This window comes from Passer domesticus, chromosome 26, assembly GCF_036417665.1.
Source record: "Passer domesticus isolate bPasDom1 chromosome 26, bPasDom1.hap1, whole genome shotgun sequence".
Classification (NCBI taxonomy): Eukaryota; Metazoa; Chordata; class Aves; order Passeriformes; family Passeridae; genus Passer; species Passer domesticus.
The window spans coordinates 1438562-1454751 of record NC_087499.1 but is presented as its reverse complement, the minus strand read 5'-3'; the positions used below and the strand labels follow the sequence as shown (position 1 = coordinate 1454751).

At 54.4% G+C, this 16190-nt stretch overlaps 1 long non-coding RNA gene across 1 annotated transcript; it reads right to left on the bottom strand.

The window, feature by feature from the left end:
• Positions 1-665: 665 nt before the first annotated feature.
• LOC135286363 (uncharacterized) lies at positions 666-3594 on the bottom strand. Its single transcript, XR_010350722.1, has 7 exons — positions 3480-3594; positions 2891-3099; positions 1806-1846; positions 1664-1705; positions 1526-1578; positions 1265-1451; positions 666-1179 (listed from the first exon to the last, which is right to left on the bottom strand). It is a non-coding gene; the product is annotated as an uncharacterized LOC135286363 (long non-coding RNA).
• Between the last annotated feature and the right edge of the window lie 12596 nt (positions 3595-16190).

Genomic DNA, 16190 nt, shown 5'->3' with positions numbered 1-16190 from the left:
TGGCTGCTGCTAGATGGCTTTACTTCCTAAAAATAAAGAACAATGCAGTAACACAGAGTCACCATTTACACTCCCCCTGCACAGACAAACAGGGACTGACCTGCTCAGGGGAACCTACTCACCTGGGATGGGGTGCTCTGCTATGGATTTTATCCACCTGCATCTGAAAGAACGTCAGGACAAAAGTCAAAGGGCTGCAGGACAACTTCACAGCTCCAGACATCTTGGGTCAACCTAGGAATAGCATCTAGAGTCCAACTACACCCCACACTACAAATTTCAAGCCCCCAGGATTTGTCCTGTCCCACCAGGCTATGCAGCAGGGCAGAGCAGCTCCGGCACAAATATGTGCAGAGACCCGTGACACAGGACAGGACGTGACAAACAAAGGGGACACAACAGGAACAGAAATCTCAGGGCAAGAAGGACTGCAAGGACCGAGAGATTGCAAAATGAGAGGACTGAGGTGAGACCGATGGTGCGCTGACGATGCTCAGAGAGCCCTGGAGTAAGAAGATGCTAACTGAATGATTTATTGCAAGAACTGCAAAGATGGATGCCCGAGAATTCTACTGTCAGAATCCTCTACCTATCCTTGCTTTCTTACAAGTCCGAATCCACAATAATGGATCCTTGCAGGCTGCAGCTGTCCCTTCAGCTCAGAACAAGACCTTCAAAGACATCTGACCGGAAGCTCCTAAAGAGAGATGCGCTTCTCATGCCTATCAGAGAGCCTGAGACAAAAGTCCTATGGCATTGGTGCCAGGCCAAGAAATGCAGAGATCACAGATGCCAAGAATGATGCCAGGGTTTCTGACAGGCCACTCAAAGGGCTAAGAAAAAAGACATGAGACATACAAACAACACATAATGCACAATAGACAAGTGACACAATACACACCGGGACTGCTCTGCCCTCCTGACCACAGCACTGGGATCAAAAGTGACACTTTGCTTTTGTGTGGCCGTAAGATGACTTTTCCTGGATAGCCTCATCTCCAAGCCTGACTCAAAAATCCCTCCCAGGGAGTCCTGATGCAGCAGCCCCCTTCCATCCCCTCTGTGAGTCATAGCCCTCAACTTATCTCTTGCATGTCCAGGAATGAGAATCCACATCAGGTGCAAAGGAAGGCCACCAGGCTGTCTGGGAGGTTCCTGCTGTCACCGGGCTGTCGTCTCCTAGTATGTCAGGATAAAGAAAACCAGACATCAGTGCATCATCTTAGCAGCACATCGACCAAAACCCAACAAGTCTGCTACTCACCGCCTCCTAAGAGTGACTGGGTCCTCGGGCCGCACGCTTCGGCCGAACTCCGAGACTGACGCTGTCGTCTCAGAGGAGACGAGGTGATGTAGCACAGCTGAGAACTGAGCGGACCCCGGCTCCTCCTCGATACCTCCCCGACTCACCACAACTCCTTGGTCATTCCTGAGGGCTACTCAGAAGCAACCTTTAAATAGAAAATTTCAAGGCTTCATCACAGGGTCCTGCAATACCTCCACAGGGCTCACAAGAGCAGCAAACCTGGTCCATCGGCCGGTTGATGACAGGGGCTTGGCATAACCTGAGCAGATTGCCTAAGGCACACAAACAAGAACAGAGACAGAGTTGCACCGGAACTTGAGACCCCAGCAATAACAGCTGCTTCTGCCCACTGCTCACCTTGCCCACTTGAACTTGACTGTTGCTATATGCCTTTACTTCCTAAAATAAAGAAAAAGAAAAATGCTGTAACACAGAGTCACCATTTACACTCCCCCTGCACAGACAAACAGGGACTGACTGCTCAGGGGAACCTACTCACCTGGGATGGGGTGCTCTGCTATGGATTTTATCCATCTGCATCTGAAAGAAAGTCAGGACAAAAGTCAGAGGGCTGCAGGACAACTTCACAGCTCCAGACATCTTGGGTCAACCTAGGAATACCAGGTAGAGACCAACTACACCCCACACTACAAATTTCAAGCCCCCAGGATTTGTCCTATCACACCAGACTATGCAGCAGGGCAGAGCAGCTCCAACACAAATATGTGCAGACACCCGTGACACAGGACAGGACAAACAATGGGGACACAACAGGAACAGAAATCTCAGGGCAAGAGGAATGACTGCAAGGACCGAGAGAATGCAAAATGAAATGACTGAGGTGAGACCGATGGTGAGCCGCTGAGGCTCAGAGAGCCCTGGAGGAAGAAGATGCTAACGGATTTATTTCTTCCAAGAACTGCAAAGATGGATGCCTGTAAATCCTGTGGTCAGCATCCTCTACCTATGCGCATATTCAAGAAGACATCACAGATGCTAAGAATGATGCCAGTTTTCTGAACAACTCCTCAAAGGGCTACAGTGAAAGACATGAGACACGCAAACACATACAATCTTATGAACTCCAGGACGTTACAGCCCATGGCTAGAAAAGATGGATGATGATATGGCTGGGAGCAAGGCCTCAGAACATGTCCTACTCGACGCTTCTGCGATGTGACTCGGAAACACGGCCGAGCCCGCCAGTAAAAGAACAAATGATATCGGCATCATGCAGAGAAGTGCAAGCGTTCAAGAACCTACGGCTGATGCTTGTGGTAAGGGCCTCGAGGGGAAAGAGGCAGAGATATCTGATCCGAGGGACCCCAAAGACACACTAGGTAACACAGTATACACCGGACAACACAACACAGACTGGAACTGTTCTGCACTGCGCACCCTACAGCTGTTAGCAAAGGTAGAGCCTCTCCTTTTGGGTGTCTTGAGAGGGCATTGCTTTTCCCCCTGCTAATTTTTAAATCTGTCCCAGGAATTTCCAACCCACTACTCTCCTATCATCCCATCTCCAGGCGGTGGCCCCCAACTTATCTTTTGGATGACCGGTGATGTGAGTCCATGCTGGACCTGAAATGAGTATGCCTCAGAGCACCTCTGCCACGATCGCCTGTTAACCTCTCAGTCAGCTGCAATAAAGTAAACCAAAAACAACATATGAGCTTTGTGTTATATGGGCCAACTCCCAGCAAGTCGGCTACTTGTCCTCTCCTGAGTGTGCCTAGGTCCTTGAGTCTCTGGCTTCACACTGAGTCCAAGCGTGTTATTGTGAGTGGCACCTGGGTTAGAGAGAGAAAGTTACATAGCATTTCTCTGACTGCAATGGATGAGCTTGTGTGCTGTAGACACTGTTTCTCACCCTGCTGCCCTCAAAACCACCCACAATAACTCCTAAATAGAGTCATTAAAAGCTTTTCACCCTCCCTCTCCTAATCACAATGCTTAACTCATTTGAAGCCTCAATCTCAAATATCATCTTGGACACAGAGCAAATCCCTTTTGTGACATTATGAATCTGCTGAAAAATGTACTCCACTTGACACAATCTGGAATTTCAGAAAGTTGCATTCCTCAAAAAAAAAAACAAACAAAAAAAAAAAACAAAAAAAAAAAAAAAAAACCCCAAAGAACAAAAGCAGAAATTACAAAAGCACCTTACCACTCCCAAACCCACAATCCAAAAATCATGAACTTAAATACTCTCTATGCTCCATGCTGTTTTCCTCACAGTATCTTCAAAGCTCCTGTTGCTTTACATACCCAAAAGCACCTGCTGAAAACAAGCTGATATAAGCTGAGAGAGCTCTTACCTTAGCAGATCCCAGAGAGAGAATGAAGCACCTTAGCAAAGGCTGGGGTTAATATACCCCTGATGGGCCCCGCCTCTCGTTACCACAGCACCTGGGAAGAGGGAGGGGCAAATCCCACCAGGTATAAAAGCCCTCAAAGCAGCTGCAGCTGTTTGGCTCCACTCACTTGAATTTGAGAGGGGTAAGGGGCTTGCTGTAGGAGAAAACTCTTCAGAGAAATGACAGTGTTTTCTTTTTGCTACAACTGTTTGGACTAAAAGGGCAGATGCTGGTAAGAAATAAAACTTTGTGTTTAGCTTGCGTGATTAGATAAATTGTATAATTTGTTGTTAACTTACATAATTATTTCTTGGTGAGTACTGAGCGGAGCTTCAAGTGTGACTAATTAAGGTAGAGAACAGTACTAATTATATGAATGATCTCACTCTCTTTGGGGCCTTGAATTAGGGCTATCTATATCATAAAGAAAAAATAGAAAAATAATAGTCTCCTAGCATTAGGGCTACCCAGGTACCAGCCTGGCCCTTCTCTGAGATACTTGGTCCTAGAGAGTGGAAAAAATTGCCCTGAAATGCAAATTTAAACCTTCAAAATTCTGAAAAAGGCAGAGCTTCCTTCAAGTGAACCTGTTTAAAATTAGAAAATGGGACAGTTGCTTCCACTGAAACTGATACAATGGCAAATAAATGCCCAGGTTTGCAGGAGGCACTTGGCACTGTCAAAGCAGCCAGTGTTTGCGGTGGGGGCATCTTACGTCTGGGTGGAATCCTGTGCTGTGCGGCACTTCAGCAGACAGTCGGCCACTCAGGGCCAAAGGCAGCTGAACAGCAATGCTGGGCTTTTCCCTGAGAAACAAAACTCACCAGCCCGGGTTCCTTGTTTCACTTTGGCACTCTAAGGCTGACTACAGTTCTATTTGGCTGCTACGTTTGTCTGGGAGATTTGGGGTGCCTTCTCCTCCCCTCAGCCTTCTTCTGCCGCGTCCCCTTCTTCTCCCGGCACTCCTCGGCGAATTTCCCTGCCGCGTTCCCTCTTTCCCTCCACCCCGCAACACGCCGCTCTTTTCCCCTCCCACAGAGACCCTGAGAGGCTGCAGTGGGGAACTCGGGGGTGACACAAAGAGGCTGAGGGGCAGGGGGTGCCTCGAGGGGCAAAGTGGGGGGTGCCTGAGGGTGAGAGGTGAAGCAGCCCTCACACCAGCCCTAACATCACCCTAAAAACCACCCCTACCTGGGTGGAGAGTGCTCGGTGGAGGTTAGGGAGCTAAGGGACAATGTCGGGGGGTTAGGGTGACACACAGACATTGTGGGTGGGGGGGCCTTGACAGGTGGAGAGCTGCCACTGAGGGTTCGGGGTGCAAAGGACACAGGGTACCAGGTAGGGTTAGGGCACAGGTGCAGCACCTCTCACCCCAGCCCTAGCCTCACCCTAACCAGCCCCCCAAAGAACAGCCTTTTCCCCCAACAGCAGCACAACCCAGCAACCCTAAGAGCGGGAGCAGACAGGAATCCTCCTGCTGGCACAAGACTACAACCCTCACAGCAGGACAAGGACGGACCCCTCAGAGGACAACAAGACCCACTGCAAAAAGATAGGGAAGACATCAGAGGGTTTGAGAGCAACAGCTGGGCCTTGGAGGCTCAGCAGGTTTTTCTCAAGGTTTTTCCACAACTTCTAAGGATATGTAAGGGATTCTAGAAGGCTTCTCAGCACATTCTGGGCATTTTAGGGTATTCTAAGGAGGTTATAAGGGCTATATCAGGGGTTTTTGGAACACTTTCAGGGTGAGAATCAGAAGGGATACTCTCTGAAAATGCAGAGTTTTAAGACTGCAGTGGAATACATTTAAAAAGGGCCTGAGGTCACAGAGTGAATTGGGAAAAAAAGTGATGGTCTAAAGAGGGTAAGTTCCAGGCCAAATGGAGTCATTGTAGCTAGCACCAGATGCAGACACCTGTGTAGGAGATCTTGCTTTGACTGCAGCCCCTGGTGCGAGGACACGAGGCTTGACTCTATTTGATCAGAAGGCTGATTTATTATGACATATATTATACTAAAATACTGCATTACAACTATACTAAAAAGAACAGAGAGAAAGAGATCAGAAGGCTACAAAGACAAGAATAGAATAGGAATGAATAACAACAATCCTGTGACTACTCACAGCTTTGGCACAGGTGGCTGTGATTGGTCACTCCATGAAAACAATCTACATCAACTAATGGAAGATTCACCTGTGGCACTGCACAGCAGCAGGTAGTTATTGTTTACATTTCTTTCCTGAGGCCCTCAGCTACTCAGGACAGGAAAAATCGTAGCAGAGGCTTTTTCAAAAAAAATCTTGGCAACATCGAGGAATCCTGCACTATAGAAATGAACACCCCAAAAAACCTACATAAAACCTGACACCATGAACCTTGCCTGGTGAGTTTTGTTTCTCAGAGAAAAAGCCATCGTTCGTGTCCAGGGCCCGGTGGCCCGGAGTGGCCGGCTGCCTGCTGAAATTCCGCATGCTTCAGGATATCTCCCAGATGCAAGGTGCCCCCACAGGCAACTGTGTCTGGTTTGACAGTGCCAAGTGCCTCCTGCAAACTGACATCAGGAACCTGGCCTGGTGAGTTTTGTTTCTCAGGGGAAATGGCATCGTTCGTGTCCAGGGCCCGGTGGCCCGGAGTGGCCGGCTGCCTGCTGAAATTCCGCATGCTTCAGGATATCTCCCAGATGCAAGGTGCCCCCACAGGCAACTGTGTCTGGTTTGACAGTGCCAAGTGCCTCCTGCAAACTGACATCAGGAACCTGGCCTGGTGAGTTTTGTTTCTCAGGGGAAAGGGCATGGTTCGTGGCCAGGGCCCGGTGGCCCGGAGTGGCCGGCTGCCTGCTGAAATTCCGCATGCTTCAGGATATCTCCCAGATGCAAGGTGCCCCCACAGGCAACTGTGTCTGGTTTGAGAGTGCCAAGTGCCTCCTGCAAACTGACATCAGGAACCTGGCCTGGTGAGTTTTGTTTCTCAGGGGAAAGGGCATCGTTCGAGTCCAGGGCCCGGTGGCCCGGAGTGGCCGGCTGCCTGCTGAAATTCCGCATGCTTCAGGATATCTCCCAGATGCAAGGTGCCCCCACAGGCAACTGTGTCTGGTTTGACAGTGCCAAGTGCCTCCTGCAAACTGACATCAGGAACCTGGCCTGGTGAGTTTTGTTTCTCAGGGGAAAGGCCATCGTTCGTGTCCAGGGCCCGGTGGCCCGGAGTGGCCGGCTGCCTGCTGAAATTCCGCATGCTTCAGGATATCTCCCAGATGCAAGGTGCCCCCACAGGCAACTGTGTCTGGTTTGACAGTGCCAAGTGCCTCCTGCAAACTGACATCAGGAACCTGGCCTGGTGAGTTTTGTTTCTCAGGGGAAATGGCATCGTTCGTGTCCAGGGCCCGGTGGCCCGGAGTGGCCGGCTGCCTGCTGAAATTCCGCATGCTTCAGGATATCTCCCAGATGCAAGGTGCCCCCACAGGCAACTGTGTCTGGTTTGAGAGTGCCAAGTGCCTCCTGCAAACTGACATCAGGAACCTGGCCTGGTGAGTTTTGTTTCTCAGGGGAAATGGCATCGTTCGTGTCCAGGGCCCGGTGGCCCGGAGTGGCCGGCTGCCTGCTGAAATTCCGCATGCTTCAGGATATCTCCCAGATGCAAGGTGCCCCCACAGGCAACTGTGTCTGGTTTGACAGTGCCAAGTGCCTCCTGCAAACTGACATCAGGAACCTGGCCTGGTGAGTTTTGTTTCTCAGGGGAAAGGGCATCGTTCGTGTCCAGGGCCCGGTGGCCCGGAGTGGCCGGCTGCCTGCTGAAATTCCGCATGCTTCAGGATATCTCCCAGATGCAAGGAGCACCCACAGGCAACTGTGTCTGGTTTGAGAGTGCCAAGTGCCTCCTGCAAACTGACATCAGGAACCTGGCCTGGTGAGTTTTGTTTCTCAGGGGAAAGGCCATCGTTCGTGTCCAGGGCCCGGTGGCCCGGAGCGGCCGGCTGCCTGCTGAAATTCCCCATGCTTCAGGATATCTCCCAGATGCAAGGTGCCCCCACAGGCAACTGTGTCTGGTTTGACAGTGCCAAGTGCCTCCTGCAAACTGACATCAGGAACCTGGCCTGGTGAGTTTTGTTTCTCAGGGGAAAGGCCATCGTTCGAGTCCAGGGCCCGGTGGCCCGGAGTGGCCGGCTGCCTGCTGAAATTTCGCATGCTTCAGGATATCTCCCAGATGCAAGGTGCCCCCACAGGCAACTGTGTCTGGTTTGACAGTGCCAAGTGCCTCCTGCAAACTGACATCAGGAACCTGGCCTGGTGAGTTTTGTTTCTCAGGGGAAATGGCATCGTTCGTGTCCAGGGCCCGGTGGCCCGGAGTGGCCGGCTGCCTGCTGAAATTCCGCATGCTTCAGGATATCTCCCAGATGCAAGGTGCCCCCACAGGCAACTGTGTCTGGTTTGACAGTGCCAAGTGCCTCCTGCAAACTGACATCAGGAACCTGGCCTGGTGAGTTTTGTTTCTCAGGGGAAAGGGCATCGTTCGTGTCCAGGGCCCGGTGGCCCGGAGTGGCCGGCTGCCTGCTGAAATTCCTCATGGTTCAGGATATCTCCCAGACGCAAGGAGCACCCACAGGCAACTGTGTCTGGTTTGACAGTGCCAAGTGCCTCCTGCAAACTGACATCAGGAACCTGGCCTGGTGAGTTTTGTTTCTCAGGGGAAAGGGCATGGTTCGTGGCCAGGGCCCGGTGGCCCGGAGTGGCCGGCTGCCTGCTGAAATTCCGCATGCTTCAGGATATCTCCCAGATGCAAGGTGCCCCCACAGGCAACTGTGTCTGGTTTGAGAGTGCCAAGTGCCTCCTGCAAACTGACATCAGGAACCTGGCCTGGTGAGTTTTGTTTCTCAGGGGAAAGGGCATCGTTCGAGTCCAGGGCCCGGTGGCCCGGAGTGGCCGGCTGCCTGCTGAAATTCCGCATGCTTCAGGATATCTCCCAGATGCAAGGTGCCCCCACAGGCAACTGTGTCTGGTTTGACAGTGCCAAGTGCCTCCTGCAAACTGACATCAGGAACCTGGCCTGGTGAGTTTTGTTTCTCAGGGGAAAGGCCATCGTTCGTGTCCAGGGCCCGGTGGCCCGGAGTGGCCGGCTGCCTGCTGAAATTCCGCATGGTTCAGGATATCTCCCAGATGCAAGGTGCCCCCACAGGCAACTGTGTCTGGTTTGACAGTGCCAAGTGCCTCCTGCAAACTGACATCAGGAACCTGGCCTGGTGAGTTTTGTTTCTCAGGGGAAATGGCATCGTTCGTGTCCAGGGCCCGGTGGCCCGGAGTGGCCGGCTGCCTGCTGAAATTCCGCATGCTTCAGGATATCTCCCAGATGCAAGGTGCCCCCACAGGCAACTGTGTCTGGTTTGAGAGTGCCAAGTGCCTCCTGCAAACTGACATCAGGAACCTGGCCTGGTGAGTTTTGTTTCTCAGGGGAAATGGCATCGTTCGTGTCCAGGGCCCGGTGGCCCGGGGTGTCCGGCTGCCTGCTGAAATTCCGCATGCTTCAGGATATCTCCCAGATGCAAGGAGCACCCACACGCAACTGTGTCTGGTTTGAGAGTGCCAAGTGCCTCCTGCAAACTGACATCAGGAACCTGGCCTGGTGAGTTTTGTTTCTCAGGGGAAAGGGCATCGTTCGTGTCCAGGGCCCGGTGGCCCGGAGTGGCCGGCTGCCTGCTGAAATTCCGCATGCTTCAGGATATCTCCCAGATGCAAGAAGCACCCACAGGCAACTGTGTCTGGTTTGAGAGTGCCAAGTGCCTCCTGCAAACTGACATCAGGAACCTGGCCTGGTGAGTTTTGTTTCTCAGGGGAAAGGGCATGGTTCGTGTCCAGGGCCCGGTGGCCCGGAGTGGCCGGCTGCCTGCTGAAATTCCGCATGCTTCAGGATATCTCCCAGATGCAAGGTGCCCCCACAGGCAACTGTGTCTGGTTTGAGAGTGCCAAGTGCCTCCTGCAAACTGACATCAGGAACCTGCCCTGGTGAGTTTTGTTTCTCAGGGGAAAGGGCATGGTTCGTGTCCAGGGCCCGGTGGCCCGGAGTGGCCGGCTGCCTGCTGAAATTCCGCATGCTTCAGGATATCTCCCAGATGCAAGGTGCCCCCACAGGCAACTGTGTCTGGTTTGAGAGTGCCAAGTGCCTCCTGCAAACTGACATCAGGAACCTGGCCTGGTGAGTTTTGTTTCTCAGGGGAAAGGCCATCGTTCGTGTCCAGGGCCCGGTGGCCCGGAGTGGCCGGCTGCCTGCTGAAATTCCGCATGCTTCAGGATATCTCCCAGATGCAAGGTGCCCCCACAGGCAACTGTGTCTGGTTTGAGAGTGCCAAGTGCCTCCTGCAAACTGACATCAGGAACCTGGCCTGGTGAGTTTTGTTTCTCAGGGGATAGGGCATCGTTCGTGTCCAGGCCCCAGTGGCCCGGAGTGGCCGGCTGCCTGCTGAAATTCCGCATGCTTCAGGATATCTCCCAGATGCAAGGTGCCCCCACAGGCAACTGTGTCTGGTTTGAGAGTGCCAAGTGCCTCCTGCAAACTGACATCAGGAACCTGCCCTGGTGAGTTTTGTTTCTCAGGGCAAAGGCCATCGTTCGTGTCCAGGGCCCGGTGGCCCGGAGTGGCCGGCTGCCTGCTGAAATTCCGCATGCTTCAGGATATCTCCCAGATGCAAGGTGCCCCCACAGGCAACTGTGTCTGGTTTGACAGTGCCAAGTGCCTCCTGCAAACTGACATCAGGAACCTGGCCTGGTGAGTTTTGTTTCTCAGGGGAAAGGGCATCGTTCGTGTCCAGGGCCCAGTGGCCCGGAGCGGCCGGCTGCCTGCTGAAATTCCGCATGCTTCAGGATATCTCCCAGATGCAAGGTGCCCCCACAGGCAACTGTGTCTGGTTTGACAGTGCCAAGTGCCTCCTGCAAACTGACATCAGGAACCTGGCCTGGTGAGTTTTGTTTCTCAGGGGAAAGGGCATCGTTCGTGTCCAGGGCCCGGTGGCCCGGAGTGGCCGGCTGCCTGCTGAAATTCCGCATGCTTCAGGATATCTCCCAGATGCAAGGTGCCCCCACAGGCAACTGTGTCTGGTTTGACAGTGCCAAGTGCCTCCTGCAAACTGACATCAGGAACCTGGCCTGGTGAGTTTTGTTTCTCAGGGCAAAGGGCATCGTTCGTGTCCAGGCCCCAGTGGCCCGGAGTGGCCGGCTGCCTGCTGAAATTCCGCATGCTTCAGGATATCTCCCAGATGCAAGGTGCCCCCACAGGCAACTGTGTCTGGTTTGACAGTGCCAAGTGCCTCCTGCAAACTGACATCAGGAACCTGGCCTGGTGAGTTTTGTTTCTCAGGGGAAAGGGCATCGTTCGTGTCCAGGGCCCGGTGGCCCGGAGTGGCCGGCTGCCTGCTGAAATTCCGCATGCTTCAGGATATCTCCCAGATGGAAGAAGCACCCACAGGCAACTGTGTCTGGTTTGAGAGTGCCAAGTGCCTCCTGCAAACTGACATCAGGAACCTGGCCTGGTGAGTTTTGTTTCTCAGGGGAAAGGGCATCGTTCGTGTCCAGGGCCCGGTGGCCCGGAGTGGCCGGCTGCCTGCTGAAATTCCGCATGCTTCAGGATATCTCCCAGATGCAAGGTGCCCCCACAGGCAACTGTGTCTGGTTTGAGAGTGCCAAGTGCCTCCTGCAAACTGACATCAGGAACCTGGCCTGGTGAGTTTTGTTTCTCAGGGCAAAGGGCATCGTTCGTGTCCAGGCCCCAGTGGCCCGGAGTGGCCGGCTGCCTGCTGAAATTCCGCATGCTTCAGGATATCTCCCAGATGCAAGGTGCCCCCACAGGCAACTGTGTCTGGTTTGAGAGTGCCAAGTGCCTCCTGCAAACTGACATCAGGAACCTGCCCTGGTGAGTTTTGTTTCTCAGGGCCAAGGGCATCGTTCGTGTCCAGGGCCCGGTGGCCCGGAGTGGCCGGCTGCCTGCTGAAATTCCGCATGCTTCAGGATATCTCCCAGATGCAAGGTGCCCCCACAGGCAACTGTGTCTGGTTTGACAGTGCCAAGTGCCTCCTGCAAACTGACATCAGGAACCTGGCCTGGTGAGTTTTGTTTCTCAGGGGAAAGGGCATCGTTCGTGTCCAGGGCCCAGTGGCCCGGAGCGGCCGGCTGCCTGCTGAAATTCCGCATGCTTCAGGATATCTCCCAGATGCAAGGTGCCCCCACAGGCAACTGTGTCTGGTTTGACAGTGCCAAGTGCCTCCTGCAAACTGACATCAGGAACCTGGCCTGGTGAGTTTTGTTTCTCAGGGGAAAGGGCATCGTTCGTGTCCAGGGCCCGGTGGCCCGGAGTGGCTGGCTGCCTGCTGAAATTCCGCATGCTTCAGGATATCTCCCAGATGCAAGGTGCCCCCACAGGCAACTGTGTCTGGTTTGAGAGTGCCAAGTGCCTCCTGCAAACTGACATCAGGAACCTGGCCTGGTGAGTTTTGTTTCTCAGGGGAAATGGCATCGTTCGTGTCCAGGGCCCGGTGGCCCGGAGTGGCCGGCTGCCTGCTGAAATTCCGCATGCTTCAGGATATCTCCCAGATGCAAGGAGCACCCACAGGCAACTGTGTCTGGTTTGACAGTGCCAAGTGCCTCCTGCAAACTGACATCAGGAACCTGGCCTGGTGAGTTTTGTTTCTCAGGGGAAAGGGCATCGTTCGTGTCCAGGGCCCGGTGGCCCGGAGTGGCCGGCTGCCTGCTGAAATTCCGCATGCTTCAGGATATCTCCCAGATGCAAGGTGCCCCCACAGGCAACTGTGTCTGGTTTGACAGTGCCAAGTGCCTCCTGCAAACTGACATCAGGAACCTGGCCTGGTGAGTTTTGTTTCTCAGGGCAAAGGGCATCGTTCGTGTCCAGGGCCCGGTGGCCCGGAGTGGCCGGCTGCCTGCTGAAATTCCGCATGCTTCAGGATATCTCCCAGATGCAAGAAGCACCCACAGGCAACTGTGTCTGGTTTGAGAGTGCCAAGTGCCTCCTGCAAACTGACATCAGGAACCTGGCCTGGTGAGTTTTGTTTCTCAGGGGAAAGGGCATGGTTCGTGTCCAGGGCCCGGTGGCCCGGAGTGGCCGGCTGCCTGCTGAAATTCCGCATGCTTCAGGATATCTCCCAGATGCAAGGTGCCCCCACAGGCAACTGTGTCTGGTTTGAGAGTGCCAAGTGCCTCCTGCAAACTGACATCAGGAACCTGGCCTGGTGAGTTTTGTTTCTCAGGGGAAAGGGCATCGTTCGTGTCCAGGGCCCGGTGGCCCGGAGTGGCCGGCTGCCTGCTGAAATTCCGCATGCTTCAGGATATCTCCCAGATGCAAGGTGCCCCCACAGGCAACTGTGTCTGGTTTGACAGTGCCAAGTGCCTCCTGCAAACTGACATCAGGAACCTGGACTGGTGAGTTTTGTTTCTCAGGGGAAAGGGCATCGTTCGTGTCCAGGGCCCGGTGGCCCGGAGTGGCCGGCTGCCTGCTGAAATTCCGCATGCTTCAGGATATCTCCCAGATGCAAGGTGCCCCCACAGGCAACTGTGTCTGGTTTGACAGTGCCAAGTGCCTCCTGCAAACTGACATCAGGAACCTGGCCTGGTGAGTTTTGTTTCTCAGGGGAAATGGCATCGTTCGTGTCCAGGGCCCGGTGGCCCGGAGTGGCCGGCTGCCTGCTGAAATTCCGCATGGTTCAGGATATCTCCTAGACGCAAGGAGCACCCACAGGCAACTGTGTCTGGTTTGACAGTGCCAAGTGCCTCCTGCAAACTGACATCAGGAACCTGGCCTGGTGAGTTTTGTTTCTCAGGGGAAAGGGCATGGTTCGTGTCCAGGGCCCGGTGGCCCGGAGTGGCCGGCTGCCTGCTGAAATTCCGCATGCTTCAGGATATCTCCCAGATGCAAGGTGCCCCCACAGGCAACTGTGTCTGGTTTGAGAGTGCCAAGTGCCTCCTGCAAACTGACATCAGGAACCTGCCCTGGTGAGTTTTGTTTCTCAGGGGAAAGGGCATCGTTCGTGTCCAGGGCCCGGTGGCCCGGAGTGGCCGGCTGCCTGCTGAAATTCCGCATGGTTCAGAATATCTCCCTGATGCAAGGAGCACCCACAGGCAACTGTGTCTGGTTTGACAGTGCCAAGTGCCTCCTGCAAACTGACATCAGGAACCTGGCCTGGTGAGTTTTGTTTCTCAGGGGAAAGGGCCTCGTTCGTGTCCAGGGCCCGGTGGCCCGGAGTGGCCGGCTGCCTGCTGAAATTCCGCATGCTTCAGGATATCTCCCAGATGCAAGGTGCCCCCACAGGCAACTGTGTCTGGTTTGAGAGTGCCAAGTGCCTCCTGCAAACTGACATCAGGAACCTGGCCTGGTGAGTTTTGTTTCTCAGGGGAAAGGGCATGGTTCGTGTCCAGGGCCCGGTGGCCCGGAGCGGCCGGCTGCCTGCTGAAATTCCGCATGCTTCGGGATATCTCCCAGATGCAAGGTGCCCCCACAGGCAACTGTGTCTGGTTTGAGAGTGCCAAGTGCCTCCTGCAAACTGACATCAGGAACCTGGCCTGGTGAGTTTTGTTTCTCAGGGGAAAGGGCATGGTTCGTGTCCAGGGCCCGGTGGCCCGGAGTGGCCGGCTGCCTGCTGAAATTCCGCATGCTTCAGGATATCTCCCAGATGCAAGGTGCCCCCACAGGCAACTGTGTCTGGTTTGAGAGTGCCAAGTGCCTCCTGCAAACTGACATCAGGAACCTGGCCTGGTGAGTTTTGTTTCTCAGGGGAAAGGGCATGGTTCGTGTCCAGGGCCCGGTGGCCCGGAGTGGCCGGCTGCCTGCTGAAATTCCGCATGCTTCAGGATATCTCCCAGATGCAAGAAGCACCCACAGCCAACTGTGTCTGGTTTGAGAGTGCCAAGTGCCTCCTGCAAACTGACATCAGGAACCTGGCCTGGTGAGTTTTGTTTCTCAGGGGAAAGGGCATGGTTCGTGTCCAGGGCCCGGTGGCCCAGAGCGGCCGGCTGCCTGCTGAAATTCCGCATGCTTCAGGATATCTCCCAGATGCAAGGTGCCCCCACAGGCAACTGTGTCTGGTTTGACAGTGCCAAGTGCCTCCTGCAAACTGACATCAGGAACCTGCCCTGGTGAGTTTTGTTTCTCAGGGGAAAGGGCATCGTTCGTGTCCAGGGCCCGGTGGCCCGGAGTGGCTGGCTGCCTGCTGAAATTCCGCATGCTTCAGGATATCTCCCAGATGCAAGGTGCCCCCACAGGCAACTGTGTCTGGTTTGAGAGTGCCAAGTGCCTCCTGCAAACTGACATCAGGAACCTGGCCTGGTGAGTTTTGTTTCTCAGGGGAAAGGGCATGGTTCGTGTCCAGGTCCCGGTGGCCCGGAGCGGCCGGCTGCCTGCTGAAATTCCGCATGCTTCAGGATATCTCCCAGATGCAAGGTGCCCCCACAGGCAACTGTGTCTGGTTTGAGAGTGCCAAGTGCCTCCTGCAAACTGACATCAGGAACCTGCCCTGGTGAGTTTTGTTTCTCAGGGGAAAGGGCATCGTTCGTGTCCAGGGCCCGGTGGCCCGGAGTGGCCGGCTGCCTGCTGAAATTCCGCATGCTTCAGGATATCTCCCAGATGCAAGGTGCCCCCACAGGCAACTGTGTCTGGTTTGACAGTGCCAAGTGCCTCCTGCAAACTGACATCAGGAACCTGGACTGGTGAGTTTTGTTTCTCAGGGGAAAGGGCATCGTTCGTGTCCAGGGCCCGGTGGCCCGGAGTGGCCGGCTGCCTGCTGAAATTCCGCATGCTTCAGGATATCTCCCAGATGCAAGGTGCCCCCACAGGCAACTGTGTCTGGTTTGACAGTGCCAAGTGCCTCCTGCAAACTGACATCAGGAACCTGGCCTGGTGAGTTTTGTTTCTCAGGGCAAAGGGCATCGTTCGTGTCCAGGGCCCGGTGGCCCGGAGTGGCCGGCTGCCTGCTGAAATTCCGCATGCTTCAGGATATCTCCTAGACGCAAGGAGCACCCACAGGCAACTGTGTCTGGTTTGACAGTGCCAAGTGCCTCCTGCAAACTGACATCAGGAACCTGGCCTGGTGAGTTTTGTTTCTCAGGGCAAAGGGCATCGTTCGTGTCCAGGGCCTGGTGGCCCGGAGTGGCCGGCTGCCTGCTGAAATTCCGCATGCTTCAGGATATCTCCCAGATGCAAGGTGCCCCCACAGGCAACTGTGTCTGGTTTGAGAGTGCCAAGTGCCTCCTGCAAACTGACATCAGGAACCTGGCCTGGTGAGTTTTGTTTCTCAGGGGAAAGGGCATCGTTCGTGTCCAGGGCCCGGTGGCCCGGAGTGGCCGGCTGCCTGCTGAAATTCCGCATGGTTCAGAATATCTCCCTGATGCAAGGAGCACCCACAGGCAACTGTGTCTGGTTTGACAGTGCCAAGTGCCTCCTGCAAACTGACATCAGGAACCTGGCCTGGTGAGTTTTGTTTCTCAGGGGAAAGGGCATCGTTCGTGTCCAGGGCCCGGTGGCCCGGAGCGGCCG